This window comes from Lissotriton vulgaris, unplaced genomic scaffold (genome assembly GCF_964263255.1).
Source record: "Lissotriton vulgaris unplaced genomic scaffold, aLisVul1.2 SCAFFOLD_3657, whole genome shotgun sequence".
NCBI classification, from domain to species: Eukaryota; Metazoa; Chordata; class Amphibia; order Caudata; family Salamandridae; genus Lissotriton; species Lissotriton vulgaris.
Window position 1 is genome coordinate 172,158 of NW_028254133.1, and position 7,910 is coordinate 180,067.

General features: G+C 52.3%; 40 non-coding genes across 40 annotated transcripts; all 40 read left to right on the forward strand.

Annotated features, from left to right (window-relative positions):
- Window positions 1-22: 22 nt before the first annotated feature.
- On the forward strand, window positions 23-141 carry LOC147660487 (5S ribosomal RNA). The gene has a single exon (XR_015306373.1). It is a non-coding gene; the product is annotated as a 5S ribosomal RNA (ribosomal RNA).
- Window positions 142-221: 80 nt separating this feature from the next.
- On the forward strand, window positions 222-340 carry LOC147660488 (5S ribosomal RNA). Its single transcript, XR_015306374.1, has one exon. It is a non-coding gene; the product is annotated as a 5S ribosomal RNA (ribosomal RNA).
- An 80-nt stretch (window positions 341-420) lies between these two features.
- On the forward strand, window positions 421-539 carry LOC147660489 (5S ribosomal RNA). The gene has a single exon (XR_015306375.1). It is a non-coding gene; the product is annotated as a 5S ribosomal RNA (ribosomal RNA).
- Window positions 540-619: 80 nt separating this feature from the next.
- On the forward strand, window positions 620-738 carry LOC147660490 (5S ribosomal RNA). The gene has a single exon (XR_015306376.1). It is a non-coding gene; the product is annotated as a 5S ribosomal RNA (ribosomal RNA).
- An 80-nt stretch (window positions 739-818) lies between these two features.
- On the forward strand, window positions 819-937 carry LOC147660491 (5S ribosomal RNA). The gene has a single exon (XR_015306377.1). It is a non-coding gene; the product is annotated as a 5S ribosomal RNA (ribosomal RNA).
- Window positions 938-1,017: 80 nt separating this feature from the next.
- LOC147660492 (5S ribosomal RNA) lies at window positions 1,018-1,136 on the forward strand. The gene has a single exon (XR_015306378.1). It is a non-coding gene; the product is annotated as a 5S ribosomal RNA (ribosomal RNA).
- An 80-nt stretch (window positions 1,137-1,216) lies between these two features.
- Window positions 1,217-1,335, forward strand: LOC147660493 (5S ribosomal RNA). Its single transcript, XR_015306380.1, has one exon. It is a non-coding gene; the product is annotated as a 5S ribosomal RNA (ribosomal RNA).
- An 80-nt stretch (window positions 1,336-1,415) lies between these two features.
- Window positions 1,416-1,534, forward strand: LOC147660494 (5S ribosomal RNA). The gene has a single exon (XR_015306381.1). It is a non-coding gene; the product is annotated as a 5S ribosomal RNA (ribosomal RNA).
- An 80-nt stretch (window positions 1,535-1,614) lies between these two features.
- LOC147660495 (5S ribosomal RNA) lies at window positions 1,615-1,733 on the forward strand. Its single transcript, XR_015306382.1, has one exon. It is a non-coding gene; the product is annotated as a 5S ribosomal RNA (ribosomal RNA).
- Window positions 1,734-1,813: 80 nt separating this feature from the next.
- Window positions 1,814-1,932, forward strand: LOC147660496 (5S ribosomal RNA). The gene has a single exon (XR_015306383.1). It is a non-coding gene; the product is annotated as a 5S ribosomal RNA (ribosomal RNA).
- An 80-nt stretch (window positions 1,933-2,012) lies between these two features.
- On the forward strand, window positions 2,013-2,131 carry LOC147660497 (5S ribosomal RNA). Its single transcript, XR_015306384.1, has one exon. It is a non-coding gene; the product is annotated as a 5S ribosomal RNA (ribosomal RNA).
- Window positions 2,132-2,211: 80 nt separating this feature from the next.
- On the forward strand, window positions 2,212-2,330 carry LOC147660498 (5S ribosomal RNA). Its single transcript, XR_015306386.1, has one exon. It is a non-coding gene; the product is annotated as a 5S ribosomal RNA (ribosomal RNA).
- An 80-nt stretch (window positions 2,331-2,410) lies between these two features.
- On the forward strand, window positions 2,411-2,529 carry LOC147660499 (5S ribosomal RNA). Its single transcript, XR_015306387.1, has one exon. It is a non-coding gene; the product is annotated as a 5S ribosomal RNA (ribosomal RNA).
- An 80-nt stretch (window positions 2,530-2,609) lies between these two features.
- On the forward strand, window positions 2,610-2,728 carry LOC147660500 (5S ribosomal RNA). Its single transcript, XR_015306388.1, has one exon. It is a non-coding gene; the product is annotated as a 5S ribosomal RNA (ribosomal RNA).
- Window positions 2,729-2,808: 80 nt separating this feature from the next.
- On the forward strand, window positions 2,809-2,927 carry LOC147660501 (5S ribosomal RNA). The gene has a single exon (XR_015306389.1). It is a non-coding gene; the product is annotated as a 5S ribosomal RNA (ribosomal RNA).
- An 80-nt stretch (window positions 2,928-3,007) lies between these two features.
- Window positions 3,008-3,126, forward strand: LOC147660502 (5S ribosomal RNA). The gene has a single exon (XR_015306390.1). It is a non-coding gene; the product is annotated as a 5S ribosomal RNA (ribosomal RNA).
- An 80-nt stretch (window positions 3,127-3,206) lies between these two features.
- Window positions 3,207-3,325, forward strand: LOC147660503 (5S ribosomal RNA). The gene has a single exon (XR_015306392.1). It is a non-coding gene; the product is annotated as a 5S ribosomal RNA (ribosomal RNA).
- Window positions 3,326-3,405: 80 nt separating this feature from the next.
- Window positions 3,406-3,524, forward strand: LOC147660504 (5S ribosomal RNA). Its single transcript, XR_015306393.1, has one exon. It is a non-coding gene; the product is annotated as a 5S ribosomal RNA (ribosomal RNA).
- Window positions 3,525-3,604: 80 nt separating this feature from the next.
- On the forward strand, window positions 3,605-3,723 carry LOC147660505 (5S ribosomal RNA). Its single transcript, XR_015306394.1, has one exon. It is a non-coding gene; the product is annotated as a 5S ribosomal RNA (ribosomal RNA).
- Window positions 3,724-3,803: 80 nt separating this feature from the next.
- On the forward strand, window positions 3,804-3,922 carry LOC147660506 (5S ribosomal RNA). The gene has a single exon (XR_015306395.1). It is a non-coding gene; the product is annotated as a 5S ribosomal RNA (ribosomal RNA).
- An 80-nt stretch (window positions 3,923-4,002) lies between these two features.
- Window positions 4,003-4,121, forward strand: LOC147660507 (5S ribosomal RNA). The gene has a single exon (XR_015306396.1). It is a non-coding gene; the product is annotated as a 5S ribosomal RNA (ribosomal RNA).
- An 80-nt stretch (window positions 4,122-4,201) lies between these two features.
- On the forward strand, window positions 4,202-4,320 carry LOC147660508 (5S ribosomal RNA). Its single transcript, XR_015306397.1, has one exon. It is a non-coding gene; the product is annotated as a 5S ribosomal RNA (ribosomal RNA).
- An 80-nt stretch (window positions 4,321-4,400) lies between these two features.
- On the forward strand, window positions 4,401-4,519 carry LOC147660509 (5S ribosomal RNA). The gene has a single exon (XR_015306398.1). It is a non-coding gene; the product is annotated as a 5S ribosomal RNA (ribosomal RNA).
- Window positions 4,520-4,599: 80 nt separating this feature from the next.
- Window positions 4,600-4,718, forward strand: LOC147660510 (5S ribosomal RNA). The gene has a single exon (XR_015306399.1). It is a non-coding gene; the product is annotated as a 5S ribosomal RNA (ribosomal RNA).
- Window positions 4,719-4,798: 80 nt separating this feature from the next.
- LOC147660511 (5S ribosomal RNA) lies at window positions 4,799-4,917 on the forward strand. Its single transcript, XR_015306400.1, has one exon. It is a non-coding gene; the product is annotated as a 5S ribosomal RNA (ribosomal RNA).
- Window positions 4,918-4,997: 80 nt separating this feature from the next.
- LOC147660512 (5S ribosomal RNA) lies at window positions 4,998-5,116 on the forward strand. Its single transcript, XR_015306401.1, has one exon. It is a non-coding gene; the product is annotated as a 5S ribosomal RNA (ribosomal RNA).
- Window positions 5,117-5,196: 80 nt separating this feature from the next.
- On the forward strand, window positions 5,197-5,315 carry LOC147660513 (5S ribosomal RNA). The gene has a single exon (XR_015306403.1). It is a non-coding gene; the product is annotated as a 5S ribosomal RNA (ribosomal RNA).
- An 80-nt stretch (window positions 5,316-5,395) lies between these two features.
- Window positions 5,396-5,514, forward strand: LOC147660514 (5S ribosomal RNA). Its single transcript, XR_015306404.1, has one exon. It is a non-coding gene; the product is annotated as a 5S ribosomal RNA (ribosomal RNA).
- An 80-nt stretch (window positions 5,515-5,594) lies between these two features.
- LOC147660515 (5S ribosomal RNA) lies at window positions 5,595-5,713 on the forward strand. The gene has a single exon (XR_015306405.1). It is a non-coding gene; the product is annotated as a 5S ribosomal RNA (ribosomal RNA).
- Window positions 5,714-5,793: 80 nt separating this feature from the next.
- Window positions 5,794-5,912, forward strand: LOC147660516 (5S ribosomal RNA). Its single transcript, XR_015306406.1, has one exon. It is a non-coding gene; the product is annotated as a 5S ribosomal RNA (ribosomal RNA).
- An 80-nt stretch (window positions 5,913-5,992) lies between these two features.
- Window positions 5,993-6,111, forward strand: LOC147660517 (5S ribosomal RNA). The gene has a single exon (XR_015306407.1). It is a non-coding gene; the product is annotated as a 5S ribosomal RNA (ribosomal RNA).
- An 80-nt stretch (window positions 6,112-6,191) lies between these two features.
- Window positions 6,192-6,310, forward strand: LOC147660518 (5S ribosomal RNA). The gene has a single exon (XR_015306408.1). It is a non-coding gene; the product is annotated as a 5S ribosomal RNA (ribosomal RNA).
- An 80-nt stretch (window positions 6,311-6,390) lies between these two features.
- LOC147660519 (5S ribosomal RNA) lies at window positions 6,391-6,509 on the forward strand. Its single transcript, XR_015306409.1, has one exon. It is a non-coding gene; the product is annotated as a 5S ribosomal RNA (ribosomal RNA).
- An 80-nt stretch (window positions 6,510-6,589) lies between these two features.
- Window positions 6,590-6,708, forward strand: LOC147660520 (5S ribosomal RNA). The gene has a single exon (XR_015306410.1). It is a non-coding gene; the product is annotated as a 5S ribosomal RNA (ribosomal RNA).
- Window positions 6,709-6,788: 80 nt separating this feature from the next.
- LOC147660521 (5S ribosomal RNA) lies at window positions 6,789-6,907 on the forward strand. Its single transcript, XR_015306411.1, has one exon. It is a non-coding gene; the product is annotated as a 5S ribosomal RNA (ribosomal RNA).
- An 80-nt stretch (window positions 6,908-6,987) lies between these two features.
- On the forward strand, window positions 6,988-7,106 carry LOC147660522 (5S ribosomal RNA). Its single transcript, XR_015306412.1, has one exon. It is a non-coding gene; the product is annotated as a 5S ribosomal RNA (ribosomal RNA).
- Window positions 7,107-7,186: 80 nt separating this feature from the next.
- On the forward strand, window positions 7,187-7,305 carry LOC147660523 (5S ribosomal RNA). The gene has a single exon (XR_015306414.1). It is a non-coding gene; the product is annotated as a 5S ribosomal RNA (ribosomal RNA).
- An 80-nt stretch (window positions 7,306-7,385) lies between these two features.
- LOC147660524 (5S ribosomal RNA) lies at window positions 7,386-7,504 on the forward strand. Its single transcript, XR_015306415.1, has one exon. It is a non-coding gene; the product is annotated as a 5S ribosomal RNA (ribosomal RNA).
- An 80-nt stretch (window positions 7,505-7,584) lies between these two features.
- On the forward strand, window positions 7,585-7,703 carry LOC147660525 (5S ribosomal RNA). The gene has a single exon (XR_015306416.1). It is a non-coding gene; the product is annotated as a 5S ribosomal RNA (ribosomal RNA).
- An 80-nt stretch (window positions 7,704-7,783) lies between these two features.
- LOC147660526 (5S ribosomal RNA) lies at window positions 7,784-7,902 on the forward strand. The gene has a single exon (XR_015306417.1). It is a non-coding gene; the product is annotated as a 5S ribosomal RNA (ribosomal RNA).
- Window positions 7,903-7,910: the final 8 nt, after the last annotated feature.

Below are 7,910 nucleotides of genomic sequence, written 5' to 3' on the forward strand. Positions count from 1 at the left end.
GCCCAAAACCAGTGCTCCTAGAGCCTACGGCCATACCACCCTGAAAGCACCTGATCTCGTCCGATCTCAGAAGTTAAGCAGGGTCGGGCCTGGTTAGTACCTGGATGGGAGACCGCCTGGGAATACCAGGTGCTGTAGGCTTTTTTTTTTCAGAGTGGTTTGCTTGCTTGTACTGAAGCTGAGCGAAGAAAGCTAAGAGGCCCAAAACCAGTGCTCCTAGAGCCTACGGCCATACCACCCTGAAAGCACCTGATCTCGTCCGATCTCAGAAGTTAAGCAGGGTCGGGCCTGGTTAGTACCTGGATGGGAGACCGCCTGGGAATACCAGGTGCTGTAGGCTTTTTTTTTTCAGAGTGGTTTGCTTGCTTGTACTGAAGCTGAGCGAAGAAAGCTAAGAGGCCCAAAACCAGTGCTCCTAGAGCCTACGGCCATACCACCCTGAAAGCACCTGATCTCGTCCGATCTCAGAAGTTAAGCAGGGTCGGGCCTGGTTAGTACCTGGATGGGAGACCGCCTGGGAATACCAGGTGCTGTAGGCTTTTTTTTTTCAGAGTGGTTTGCTTGCTTGTACTGAAGCTGAGCGAAGAAAGCTAAGAGGCCCAAAACCAGTGCTCCTAGAGCCTACGGCCATACCACCCTGAAAGCACCTGATCTCGTCCGATCTCAGAAGTTAAGCAGGGTCGGGCCTGGTTAGTACCTGGATGGGAGACCGCCTGGGAATACCAGGTGCTGTAGGCTTTTTTTTTTCAGAGTGGTTTGCTTGCTTGTACTGAAGCTGAGCGAAGAAAGCTAAGAGGCCCAAAACCAGTGCTCCTAGAGCCTACGGCCATACCACCCTGAAAGCACCTGATCTCGTCCGATCTCAGAAGTTAAGCAGGGTCGGGCCTGGTTAGTACCTGGATGGGAGACCGCCTGGGAATACCAGGTGCTGTAGGCTTTTTTTTTTCAGAGTGGTTTGCTTGCTTGTACTGAAGCTGAGCGAAGAAAGCTAAGAGGCCCAAAACCAGTGCTCCTAGAGCCTACGGCCATACCACCCTGAAAGCACCTGATCTCGTCCGATCTCAGAAGTTAAGCAGGGTCGGGCCTGGTTAGTACCTGGATGGGAGACCGCCTGGGAATACCAGGTGCTGTAGGCTTTTTTTTTTCAGAGTGGTTTGCTTGCTTGTACTGAAGCTGAGCGAAGAAAGCTAAGAGGCCCAAAACCAGTGCTCCTAGAGCCTACGGCCATACCACCCTGAAAGCACCTGATCTCGTCCGATCTCAGAAGTTAAGCAGGGTCGGGCCTGGTTAGTACCTGGATGGGAGACCGCCTGGGAATACCAGGTGCTGTAGGCTTTTTTTTTTCAGAGTGGTTTGCTTGCTTGTACTGAAGCTGAGCGAAGAAAGCTAAGAGGCCCAAAACCAGTGCTCCTAGAGCCTACGGCCATACCACCCTGAAAGCACCTGATCTCGTCCGATCTCAGAAGTTAAGCAGGGTCGGGCCTGGTTAGTACCTGGATGGGAGACCGCCTGGGAATACCAGGTGCTGTAGGCTTTTTTTTTTCAGAGTGGTTTGCTTGCTTGTACTGAAGCTGAGCGAAGAAAGCTAAGAGGCCCAAAACCAGTGCTCCTAGAGCCTACGGCCATACCACCCTGAAAGCACCTGATCTCGTCCGATCTCAGAAGTTAAGCAGGGTCGGGCCTGGTTAGTACCTGGATGGGAGACCGCCTGGGAATACCAGGTGCTGTAGGCTTTTTTTTTTCAGAGTGGTTTGCTTGCTTGTACTGAAGCTGAGCGAAGAAAGCTAAGAGGCCCAAAACCAGTGCTCCTAGAGCCTACGGCCATACCACCCTGAAAGCACCTGATCTCGTCCGATCTCAGAAGTTAAGCAGGGTCGGGCCTGGTTAGTACCTGGATGGGAGACCGCCTGGGAATACCAGGTGCTGTAGGCTTTTTTTTTTCAGAGTGGTTTGCTTGCTTGTACTGAAGCTGAGCGAAGAAAGCTAAGAGGCCCAAAACCAGTGCTCCTAGAGCCTACGGCCATACCACCCTGAAAGCACCTGATCTCGTCCGATCTCAGAAGTTAAGCAGGGTCGGGCCTGGTTAGTACCTGGATGGGAGACCGCCTGGGAATACCAGGTGCTGTAGGCTTTTTTTTTTCAGAGTGGTTTGCTTGCTTGTACTGAAGCTGAGCGAAGAAAGCTAAGAGGCCCAAAACCAGTGCTCCTAGAGCCTACGGCCATACCACCCTGAAAGCACCTGATCTCGTCCGATCTCAGAAGTTAAGCAGGGTCGGGCCTGGTTAGTACCTGGATGGGAGACCGCCTGGGAATACCAGGTGCTGTAGGCTTTTTTTTTTCAGAGTGGTTTGCTTGCTTGTACTGAAGCTGAGCGAAGAAAGCTAAGAGGCCCAAAACCAGTGCTCCTAGAGCCTACGGCCATACCACCCTGAAAGCACCTGATCTCGTCCGATCTCAGAAGTTAAGCAGGGTCGGGCCTGGTTAGTACCTGGATGGGAGACCGCCTGGGAATACCAGGTGCTGTAGGCTTTTTTTTTTCAGAGTGGTTTGCTTGCTTGTACTGAAGCTGAGCGAAGAAAGCTAAGAGGCCCAAAACCAGTGCTCCTAGAGCCTACGGCCATACCACCCTGAAAGCACCTGATCTCGTCCGATCTCAGAAGTTAAGCAGGGTCGGGCCTGGTTAGTACCTGGATGGGAGACCGCCTGGGAATACCAGGTGCTGTAGGCTTTTTTTTTTCAGAGTGGTTTGCTTGCTTGTACTGAAGCTGAGCGAAGAAAGCTAAGAGGCCCAAAACCAGTGCTCCTAGAGCCTACGGCCATACCACCCTGAAAGCACCTGATCTCGTCCGATCTCAGAAGTTAAGCAGGGTCGGGCCTGGTTAGTACCTGGATGGGAGACCGCCTGGGAATACCAGGTGCTGTAGGCTTTTTTTTTTCAGAGTGGTTTGCTTGCTTGTACTGAAGCTGAGCGAAGAAAGCTAAGAGGCCCAAAACCAGTGCTCCTAGAGCCTACGGCCATACCACCCTGAAAGCACCTGATCTCGTCCGATCTCAGAAGTTAAGCAGGGTCGGGCCTGGTTAGTACCTGGATGGGAGACCGCCTGGGAATACCAGGTGCTGTAGGCTTTTTTTTTTCAGAGTGGTTTGCTTGCTTGTACTGAAGCTGAGCGAAGAAAGCTAAGAGGCCCAAAACCAGTGCTCCTAGAGCCTACGGCCATACCACCCTGAAAGCACCTGATCTCGTCCGATCTCAGAAGTTAAGCAGGGTCGGGCCTGGTTAGTACCTGGATGGGAGACCGCCTGGGAATACCAGGTGCTGTAGGCTTTTTTTTTTCAGAGTGGTTTGCTTGCTTGTACTGAAGCTGAGCGAAGAAAGCTAAGAGGCCCAAAACCAGTGCTCCTAGAGCCTACGGCCATACCACCCTGAAAGCACCTGATCTCGTCCGATCTCAGAAGTTAAGCAGGGTCGGGCCTGGTTAGTACCTGGATGGGAGACCGCCTGGGAATACCAGGTGCTGTAGGCTTTTTTTTTTCAGAGTGGTTTGCTTGCTTGTACTGAAGCTGAGCGAAGAAAGCTAAGAGGCCCAAAACCAGTGCTCCTAGAGCCTACGGCCATACCACCCTGAAAGCACCTGATCTCGTCCGATCTCAGAAGTTAAGCAGGGTCGGGCCTGGTTAGTACCTGGATGGGAGACCGCCTGGGAATACCAGGTGCTGTAGGCTTTTTTTTTTCAGAGTGGTTTGCTTGCTTGTACTGAAGCTGAGCGAAGAAAGCTAAGAGGCCCAAAACCAGTGCTCCTAGAGCCTACGGCCATACCACCCTGAAAGCACCTGATCTCGTCCGATCTCAGAAGTTAAGCAGGGTCGGGCCTGGTTAGTACCTGGATGGGAGACCGCCTGGGAATACCAGGTGCTGTAGGCTTTTTTTTTTCAGAGTGGTTTGCTTGCTTGTACTGAAGCTGAGCGAAGAAAGCTAAGAGGCCCAAAACCAGTGCTCCTAGAGCCTACGGCCATACCACCCTGAAAGCACCTGATCTCGTCCGATCTCAGAAGTTAAGCAGGGTCGGGCCTGGTTAGTACCTGGATGGGAGACCGCCTGGGAATACCAGGTGCTGTAGGCTTTTTTTTTTCAGAGTGGTTTGCTTGCTTGTACTGAAGCTGAGCGAAGAAAGCTAAGAGGCCCAAAACCAGTGCTCCTAGAGCCTACGGCCATACCACCCTGAAAGCACCTGATCTCGTCCGATCTCAGAAGTTAAGCAGGGTCGGGCCTGGTTAGTACCTGGATGGGAGACCGCCTGGGAATACCAGGTGCTGTAGGCTTTTTTTTTTCAGAGTGGTTTGCTTGCTTGTACTGAAGCTGAGCGAAGAAAGCTAAGAGGCCCAAAACCAGTGCTCCTAGAGCCTACGGCCATACCACCCTGAAAGCACCTGATCTCGTCCGATCTCAGAAGTTAAGCAGGGTCGGGCCTGGTTAGTACCTGGATGGGAGACCGCCTGGGAATACCAGGTGCTGTAGGCTTTTTTTTTTCAGAGTGGTTTGCTTGCTTGTACTGAAGCTGAGCGAAGAAAGCTAAGAGGCCCAAAACCAGTGCTCCTAGAGCCTACGGCCATACCACCCTGAAAGCACCTGATCTCGTCCGATCTCAGAAGTTAAGCAGGGTCGGGCCTGGTTAGTACCTGGATGGGAGACCGCCTGGGAATACCAGGTGCTGTAGGCTTTTTTTTTTCAGAGTGGTTTGCTTGCTTGTACTGAAGCTGAGCGAAGAAAGCTAAGAGGCCCAAAACCAGTGCTCCTAGAGCCTACGGCCATACCACCCTGAAAGCACCTGATCTCGTCCGATCTCAGAAGTTAAGCAGGGTCGGGCCTGGTTAGTACCTGGATGGGAGACCGCCTGGGAATACCAGGTGCTGTAGGCTTTTTTTTTTCAGAGTGGTTTGCTTGCTTGTACTGAAGCTGAGCGAAGAAAGCTAAGAGGCCCAAAACCAGTGCTCCTAGAGCCTACGGCCATACCACCCTGAAAGCACCTGATCTCGTCCGATCTCAGAAGTTAAGCAGGGTCGGGCCTGGTTAGTACCTGGATGGGAGACCGCCTGGGAATACCAGGTGCTGTAGGCTTTTTTTTTTCAGAGTGGTTTGCTTGCTTGTACTGAAGCTGAGCGAAGAAAGCTAAGAGGCCCAAAACCAGTGCTCCTAGAGCCTACGGCCATACCACCCTGAAAGCACCTGATCTCGTCCGATCTCAGAAGTTAAGCAGGGTCGGGCCTGGTTAGTACCTGGATGGGAGACCGCCTGGGAATACCAGGTGCTGTAGGCTTTTTTTTTTCAGAGTGGTTTGCTTGCTTGTACTGAAGCTGAGCGAAGAAAGCTAAGAGGCCCAAAACCAGTGCTCCTAGAGCCTACGGCCATACCACCCTGAAAGCACCTGATCTCGTCCGATCTCAGAAGTTAAGCAGGGTCGGGCCTGGTTAGTACCTGGATGGGAGACCGCCTGGGAATACCAGGTGCTGTAGGCTTTTTTTTTTCAGAGTGGTTTGCTTGCTTGTACTGAAGCTGAGCGAAGAAAGCTAAGAGGCCCAAAACCAGTGCTCCTAGAGCCTACGGCCATACCACCCTGAAAGCACCTGATCTCGTCCGATCTCAGAAGTTAAGCAGGGTCGGGCCTGGTTAGTACCTGGATGGGAGACCGCCTGGGAATACCAGGTGCTGTAGGCTTTTTTTTTTCAGAGTGGTTTGCTTGCTTGTACTGAAGCTGAGCGAAGAAAGCTAAGAGGCCCAAAACCAGTGCTCCTAGAGCCTACGGCCATACCACCCTGAAAGCACCTGATCTCGTCCGATCTCAGAAGTTAAGCAGGGTCGGGCCTGGTTAGTACCTGGATGGGAGACCGCCTGGGAATACCAGGTGCTGTAGGCTTTTTTTTTTCAGAGTGGTTTGCTTGCTTGTACTGAAGCTGAGCGAAGAAAGCTAAGAGGCCCAAAACCAGTGCTCCTAGAGCCTACGGCCATACCACCCTGAAAGCACCTGATCTCGTCCGATCTCAGAAGTTAAGCAGGGTCGGGCCTGGTTAGTACCTGGATGGGAGACCGCCTGGGAATACCAGGTGCTGTAGGCTTTTTTTTTTCAGAGTGGTTTGCTTGCTTGTACTGAAGCTGAGCGAAGAAAGCTAAGAGGCCCAAAACCAGTGCTCCTAGAGCCTACGGCCATACCACCCTGAAAGCACCTGATCTCGTCCGATCTCAGAAGTTAAGCAGGGTCGGGCCTGGTTAGTACCTGGATGGGAGACCGCCTGGGAATACCAGGTGCTGTAGGCTTTTTTTTTTCAGAGTGGTTTGCTTGCTTGTACTGAAGCTGAGCGAAGAAAGCTAAGAGGCCCAAAACCAGTGCTCCTAGAGCCTACGGCCATACCACCCTGAAAGCACCTGATCTCGTCCGATCTCAGAAGTTAAGCAGGGTCGGGCCTGGTTAGTACCTGGATGGGAGACCGCCTGGGAATACCAGGTGCTGTAGGCTTTTTTTTTTCAGAGTGGTTTGCTTGCTTGTACTGAAGCTGAGCGAAGAAAGCTAAGAGGCCCAAAACCAGTGCTCCTAGAGCCTACGGCCATACCACCCTGAAAGCACCTGATCTCGTCCGATCTCAGAAGTTAAGCAGGGTCGGGCCTGGTTAGTACCTGGATGGGAGACCGCCTGGGAATACCAGGTGCTGTAGGCTTTTTTTTTTCAGAGTGGTTTGCTTGCTTGTACTGAAGCTGAGCGAAGAAAGCTAAGAGGCCCAAAACCAGTGCTCCTAGAGCCTACGGCCATACCACCCTGAAAGCACCTGATCTCGTCCGATCTCAGAAGTTAAGCAGGGTCGGGCCTGGTTAGTACCTGGATGGGAGACCGCCTGGGAATACCAGGTGCTGTAGGCTTTTTTTTTTCAGAGTGGTTTGCTTGCTTGTACTGAAGCTGAGCGAAGAAAGCTAAGAGGCCCAAAACCAGTGCTCCTAGAGCCTACGGCCATACCACCCTGAAAGCACCTGATCTCGTCCGATCTCAGAAGTTAAGCAGGGTCGGGCCTGGTTAGTACCTGGATGGGAGACCGCCTGGGAATACCAGGTGCTGTAGGCTTTTTTTTTTCAGAGTGGTTTGCTTGCTTGTACTGAAGCTGAGCGAAGAAAGCTAAGAGGCCCAAAACCAGTGCTCCTAGAGCCTACGGCCATACCACCCTGAAAGCACCTGATCTCGTCCGATCTCAGAAGTTAAGCAGGGTCGGGCCTGGTTAGTACCTGGATGGGAGACCGCCTGGGAATACCAGGTGCTGTAGGCTTTTTTTTTTCAGAGTGGTTTGCTTGCTTGTACTGAAGCTGAGCGAAGAAAGCTAAGAGGCCCAAAACCAGTGCTCCTAGAGCCTACGGCCATACCACCCTGAAAGCACCTGATCTCGTCCGATCTCAGAAGTTAAGCAGGGTCGGGCCTGGTTAGTACCTGGATGGGAGACCGCCTGGGAATACCAGGTGCTGTAGGCTTTTTTTTTTCAGAGTGGTTTGCTTGCTTGTACTGAAGCTGAGCGAAGAAAGCTAAGAGGCCCAAAACCAGTGCTCCTAGAGCCTACGGCCATACCACCCTGAAAGCACCTGATCTCGTCCGATCTCAGAAGTTAAGCAGGGTCGGGCCTGGTTAGTACCTGGATGGGAGACCGCCTGGGAATACCAGGTGCTGTAGGCTTTTTTTTTTCAGAGTGGTTTGCTTGCTTGTACTGAAGCTGAGCGAAGAAAGCTAAGAGGCCCAAAACCAGTGCTCCTAGAGCCTACGGCCATACCACCCTGAAAGCACCTGATCTCGTCCGATCTCAGAAGTTAAGCAGGGTCGGGCCTGGTTAGTACCTGGATGGGAGACCGCCTGGGAATACCAGGTGCTGTAGGCTTTTTTTTT